We start from the raw sequence: 6304 nt of genomic DNA on the forward strand, positions 1-6304 counted from the left end.
CCCACCCAGGGACGAAGTAGAAGTTTTTATTACACACATTTTCTCATGTGTGGATTCGCGATATGAATACAATATAACACCAATGTTGTAGTCTCTGTGGCGCAATCGGTTAGCGCGTTCGGCTGTTAACCGAAAGGTTGGTGGTTCAAGCCCACCCAGGGACGAAGTATAAGTTTTTATTACACACATGTTCTCATGTGTGAATTCGCGATATGAATACAACATAACACCAATGTCGCAGTGTCTGTAGCGCCATCGGTTAGCGCGTTCGGCTGTTAACCGAAAGGTTGGTGATTCAAGCCCACCCAGGGACGAAGTAGAAGTTTTTATTACACACATTTTCTCATGTGTGGATTCGCGATATGAATGCAACATAACACCATTGTTACAGTATCTGTGGCGCAATCGGTTAGCGCGTTCGGCTGTTAACTAAAAGGTTGGTGGTTCAAGCCCACCCAGGGACGAAGTACAAGTTTTTATTACACACATTTTCTCATGTGTGAATTCGCGATATGAATACAACATAACACCAATGTCGCAGAGTCTGTAGCGCCATCGGTTCGCGCGTTCGGCTGTTAACCGAAAGGTTGGTGATTCAAGCCCACCCAAGGACGAAGTAGAAGTTTTTATTACACACATTTTCTCATGTGAGGATTCGCGATATGAATACAATATAACACCAATGTTGTAGTCTCTGTGGCGCAATCGGTTAGCGCGTTCGGCTGTTAACCGAAAGGATGGTTGCTCAAGCCCACCCAGGGATGAAGTAGAAGTTTTTATTACACACATTTTCGAATGTGTGAATTCGAGATATGAATACAACATAACACCAATGTCGCAGTCTCTGTGGCGCAATCGATTAGCGCGTTCGGCTGTTAACCGAAAGGTTGGTTGTTCAAGCCCACCTTGGGATGAAGTAGAAGTTTTTATTACTCACATCATCGAATGTGTGAATTCGCGATATGAATACAACATAACACCAATGTCGCAGTCTCTGTGGCGCAATTGGTTAGTGCGTTCGGCTGTTAACCGAAAGGTTGGTGATTCAAGCCCACCCAGGGACGAAGTAGAAGTTTTTATTACACACATTTTCTCATGTGTGAATTCGCGATATGAATACAATATAACACCAATGTTGTAGTCTCTGTGGCGCAATCGGTTAGCACGTTCGGCTGTTAACCGAAAGGTTGGTGGTTCAAGCCCACCCAGGGACGAAGTATAAGCTTTTATTACACACATTTTCTCATGTGTGAATTCGCGATATGAATACAACATAACACCAATGTCGCAGAGTCTGTAGCGCCATCGGTTCGCGCGTTCGGATGTTAACCGAAAGGTTGGTGATTCAAGCCCACCCAAGGACGAAGTTGAAGTTTTTATTACACACATTTTCTCATGTGAGGATTCGCGATATGAATACAATATAACACCAATGTTGTAGTCTCTCTGGCGCAATCGCTTAGCGCGTTCGGCTGTTAACCGAAAGGTTGGTGGTTCAAGCCCACCCAGGGACGAAGGAGAAGTTTTTATTACGCACATTTTCTCACGTGTGGATTCGCGATATTAATACAACATAACACCAATGTCGCAGAGTCTGTAGCGCCATCGGTTAGCGCGTTCGGCTGTTAACCGAAAGGTTGGTTGTTCAAGCCCACCTTGGGATGAAGTAGAAGTTTTTATTACTCACATTTTCGAATGTGTGAATTCGAGATATGAATACAACATAACACCAATGTCGCAGTGTCTGTAGCGCCATCGGTTAGCGCGTTCGGCTGTTAACTGTAAGGTTGGTGGTTCAAGCCCACCCAGGGACGAAGTAGAAGTTTTTATTACGCACATTTTCTCACGTGTGGATTCGCGATATTAATACAACACAACATATTACCAAGGTTGCAGTCTCTGTGGCGCAATTGGTTAGTGCGTTCGGCTGTTAACCGAAAGGTTGGTGATTCAAGCCCACCCAGGGACGAAGTACAAGTTTTTATTACACACATTTTCTCATGTGTAAATTCGCGATATGAATACAATATAACACCAATGTTGCAGTCTCTGTGGCGCAATCGGTTAGCGCGTTTGGCTGTTAACCGAAAGGTTGGTGGTTCAAGCCCACCCAGGGACAAAGTAGAAGTTTTTATTACACACATTTTCTCATGTGTGAATTCGCGATATGAAGACAATATAACACCATTGTTGTAGTCTCTGTGGCGCAATCGGTTAGCGCGTTCGGCTGTTAACCGAAAGGTTGGTGGTTCAAGCCCACCCAGGGACGAAGTAGAAGTTTTTATTACACAGATTTTCTCATGTGTGAATTCGCGATATGAATAAAACATAACACCAATGTCGCAGTGTCTGTAGCGCCATCGGTTCGCGCGTTCGGCTGTTAACCGAAAGGTTGGTGATTCAAGCCCACCCAGGGACGAAGTAGAAGTTTTTATTACACACATTTTCTCATGTGTGGATTCGCGATATGAATACAATATAACACCATTGTTACAGTCTCTGTGGCGCAATCGGTTAGCGCGTTCGGCTGTTAACTGAAAGGTTGGTGGTTCAAGCCCACCCAGGGACGAATTACAAGTTTTTATTACACACATTTTCTCATGTGTGAATTCGCGATATGCATACAACATAACACCAATGTCGCAGTGTCTGTAGCGCAATCGGTTAGCGCGTTCGGCTGTTAACCGAAAGGTTGGTTGTTCAAGCCCACCTTGGGATGAAGTAGAAGTTTTTATTACTCACATCATCGAATGTGTGAATTCGCGATATGAATACAACATAACACCAATGTCGCAGTGTCTGTAGCGCCATCGGTTAGCTCGTTCGGCTGTTAACTGTAAGGTGGGTGGTTCAAGCCCACCCAGGGACGAAGTAGAAGTTTTATTACGCACATTTTCTCACGTGTGGATTCGCGATATTAATACAACACAACATATCACCAAGGTTGCAGTCTCTGTGGCGCAATCGGTTAGCGCGTTCGGCTGTTAACCGAAAGGTTGGTGGTTCAAGCCCACCCAGGGACGAAGTAGAAGTTTTTATTACGCACATTTTCTCACGTGTGGATTCGCGATATTAATACAACATAACACCAATGTCGCAGAGTCTGTAGCGCCATCGGTTAGCGCGTTCGGCTGTTAACCGAAAGGTTGGTTGCTCAAGCCCACCCAGGGATGAAGTAGAAGTTTTTATTACACACATTTTCGAATGTATGAATTCGAGATATGAATACAACATAACACCAATGTCGCAGTCTCTGTGGCGCAATCGATTAGCGCGTTCGGCTGTTAACCGAAAGGTTGGTTGTTCAAGCCCACCCAGGGACGAAGTACAAGTTTTTATTCCACACAAATTCTCATGTGTGGATTCGCGATATGAATGCAAAATAACACCAATGTCGCAGTGTATGTAGCGCAATCGGTTAGCGCGTTTGGCTGTTAACCGAAAGGTTGGTGATTCAAGCCCACCCAGGGACGAAGTAGAAGTTTTTATGACACAGATTTTCTCATGTGTGGATTCGCGATATGAATACAACATAACACGATTGTTACAGTCTCTGTGGCGCAATCGGTTCGCGCGTTCGGCTGTTAACTGAAAGGTTGGTGGTTCAAGCCCACCCAGGGACGAATTACAAGTTTTTATTACACACATTTTCTCATGTGTGAATTCGCGATATGAATACAACATAACACCAATGTCGCAGTGTCTGTAGCGCAATCGGTTAGCGCGTTCGGCTGTTAACCGAAAGGTTGGTTGTTCAAGCCCACCTTGGGATGAAGTAGAAGTTTTTATTACTCACATCATCGAATGTGTGAATTCGCGATATGAATACAACATAACACCAATGTCGCAGTGTCTGTAGCGCCATCGGTTAGCTCGTTCGGCTGTTAACTGTAAGGTGGGTGGTTCAAGCCCACCCAGGGACGAAGTAGAAGTTTTATTACGCACATTTTCTCACGTGTGGATTCGCGATATTAATACAACACAACATATCACCAAGGTTGCAGTCTCTGTGGCGCAATTGGTTAGTGCGTTCGGCTGTTAACCGAAAGGTTGGTGATTCAAGCCCACCCAGGGACGAAGTAGAAGTTTTTATAACACAGATTTTCTCATGTGTGGATTCGCGATATGAATACAACATAACACGATTGTTACAGTCTCTGTGGCGCAATCGGTTAGCGCGTTCGGCTGTTAACTGAAAGGTTGGTGGTTCAAGCCCACCCAGGGACGAATTACAAGTTTTTATTACACACATTTTCTCATGTGTGAATTCGCGATATGAATACAACATAACACCAATGTCGCAGAGTCTGTAGCGCCATCGGTTCGCGCGTTCGGCTGTTAACCGAAAGGTTGGTTGTTCAAGCCCACCCAAGGACGAAGTAGAAGTTTTTATTACACACATTTTCTCATGTGAAGATTCGCGATATGAATACAATATAACACCAATGTTGTAGTCTCTGTGGCGCAATCGGTTAGCGCGTTCGGCTGTTAACCGAAAGGTTGGTGGTTCAAGCCCACCCAGGGACGATGTAGAAGTTTTATTACGCACATTTTCTCACGTGTGGATTAGCGATATTAATACAACACAACATATCACCAAGGTTGCAGTCTCTGTGGCGCCATCGGTTCGCGCGTTCGGCTGTTAACCGAAAGGTTGGTGATTCAAGCCCACCCAAGGACGAAGTAGAAGTTTTTATTACACACATTTTCTCATGTGAGGATTCGCGATATGAATACAATATAACACCAATGTTGTAGTCTCTGTGGCGCAATCGGTTAGCGCGTTCGGCTGTTAACCGAAAGGTTGGTGGTTCAAGCCCACCCAGGGACGAAGGAGAAGTTTTTATTACGCACATTTTCTCACGTGTGGATTCGCGATATTAATACAACATAACACCAATGTCGCAGAGTCTGTAGCGCCATCGGTTAGCGCGTTCGGCTGTTAACCGAAAGGTTGGTTGTTCAAGCCCACCTTGGGATGAAGTAGAAGTTTTTATTACTCATATTTTCGAATGTGTGAATTCGAGATATGAATACAACATAACACCAATGTCGCAGTGTCTGTAGCGCCATCGGTTAGCGCGTTCGGCTGTTAACTGTAAGGTTGGTGGTTCAAGCCCACCCAGGGACGAAGTAGAAGTTTTTATTACGCACATTTTCTCACGTGTGGATTCGCGATATTAATACAACACAACATATCACCAAGGTTGCAGTCTCTGTGGCGCAATTGGTTAGTGCGTTCGGCTGTTAACCGAAAGGTTGGTGATTCAAGCCCACCCAGGGACGAAGTACAAGTTTTTATTACACACATTTTCTCATGTGTGAATTCGCGATATGAATACAATATAACACCAATGTTGCAGTCTCTGTGGCGCAATCGGTTAGCGCGTTTGGCTGTTAACCGAAAGGTTGGTGGTTCAAGCCCACCCAGGGACGAAGTACAATTTTTTATTACACAGATTTTCTCATGTGTGAATTCGCGATATGAATAAAACATAACACCAATGTCGCAGTGTCTGTAGCGAAATCGGTTCGCGCGTTCGGCTGTTAACCGAAAGGTTGGTGATTCAAGCCCACCCAGGGACGAAGTAGAAGTTTTTATTACACACATTTTCTCATGTGTGGATTCGCGATATGAATACAATATAACACCAATGTTGCAGTCTCTGTGGCGCAATCGGTTAGCGCGTTCGGCTGTTAATCGAAAGGTTGGTGGTTCAAGCCCACTCAGGGACGAAGTATAAGTTTTTATTACACACATGTTCTCATGTGAGAATTCGCGATATGAATACAACATAACACCAATGTCGCAGTGTCTGTAGCGCCATCGGTTAGCGCGTTCGGCTGTTAACCGAAAGGTTGGTGATTCAAGCCCACCCAGGGACGAAGTAGAAGTTTTTATTACACACATTTTCTCATGTGTGAATTTGCGATATGAATACAACATAACACCAATGTCGCAGTGTCTGTAGCGCCATCGGTTAGCGCGTTCGGCTGTTAACCAAAAGGTTGGTGGTTCAAGCCCACCCAGGGACGAAGTACAAGTTTTTATTACACACATTTTCTCATGTGTGAATTCGCGATATGAAGACAATATAACACCATTGTTGTTGTCTCTGTGGCGCGTTCGGCTGTTAACCGAAAGGTTGGTGGTTCAAGCCCACCCAGGGACGAAGTAGAAGTTTTTATAACACAGATTTTCTCATGTGTGAATTCGCGATATGAATAAAACATAACACCAATGTCGCAGTGTCTGTAGCGCCATCGGTTCGCGCGTTCGGCTGTTAACCGAAAGGTTGGTGAT

At 44.7% G+C, this 6304-nt stretch overlaps 5 non-coding genes across 5 annotated transcripts; all 5 read left to right on the forward strand.

Annotated features, from left to right (window-relative positions):
* Positions 1-90: 90 nt before the first annotated feature.
* On the forward strand, positions 91-164 carry TRNAN-GUU (transfer RNA asparagine (anticodon GUU)). Its single transcript has one exon. It is a non-coding gene; the product is annotated as a tRNA-Asn (tRNA).
* A 2031-nt stretch (positions 165-2195) lies between these two features.
* On the forward strand, positions 2196-2269 carry TRNAN-GUU (transfer RNA asparagine (anticodon GUU)). The gene has a single exon. It is a non-coding gene; the product is annotated as a tRNA-Asn (tRNA).
* Positions 2270-2949: 680 nt separating this feature from the next.
* TRNAN-GUU (transfer RNA asparagine (anticodon GUU)) lies at positions 2950-3023 on the forward strand. Its single transcript has one exon. It is a non-coding gene; the product is annotated as a tRNA-Asn (tRNA).
* A 1430-nt stretch (positions 3024-4453) lies between these two features.
* Positions 4454-4527, forward strand: TRNAN-GUU (transfer RNA asparagine (anticodon GUU)). Its single transcript has one exon. It is a non-coding gene; the product is annotated as a tRNA-Asn (tRNA).
* Positions 4528-4757: 230 nt separating this feature from the next.
* TRNAN-GUU (transfer RNA asparagine (anticodon GUU)) lies at positions 4758-4831 on the forward strand. The gene has a single exon. It is a non-coding gene; the product is annotated as a tRNA-Asn (tRNA).
* The last annotated feature ends 1473 nt before the right edge of the window (positions 4832-6304 follow it).

The sequence above is a fragment of the Saccoglossus kowalevskii genome, chromosome 6 (genome assembly GCF_978046115.1).
Source record: "Saccoglossus kowalevskii chromosome 6, keSacKowa6.1, whole genome shotgun sequence".
In the NCBI taxonomy this organism is placed as follows: Eukaryota; Metazoa; Hemichordata; class Enteropneusta; family Harrimaniidae; genus Saccoglossus; species Saccoglossus kowalevskii.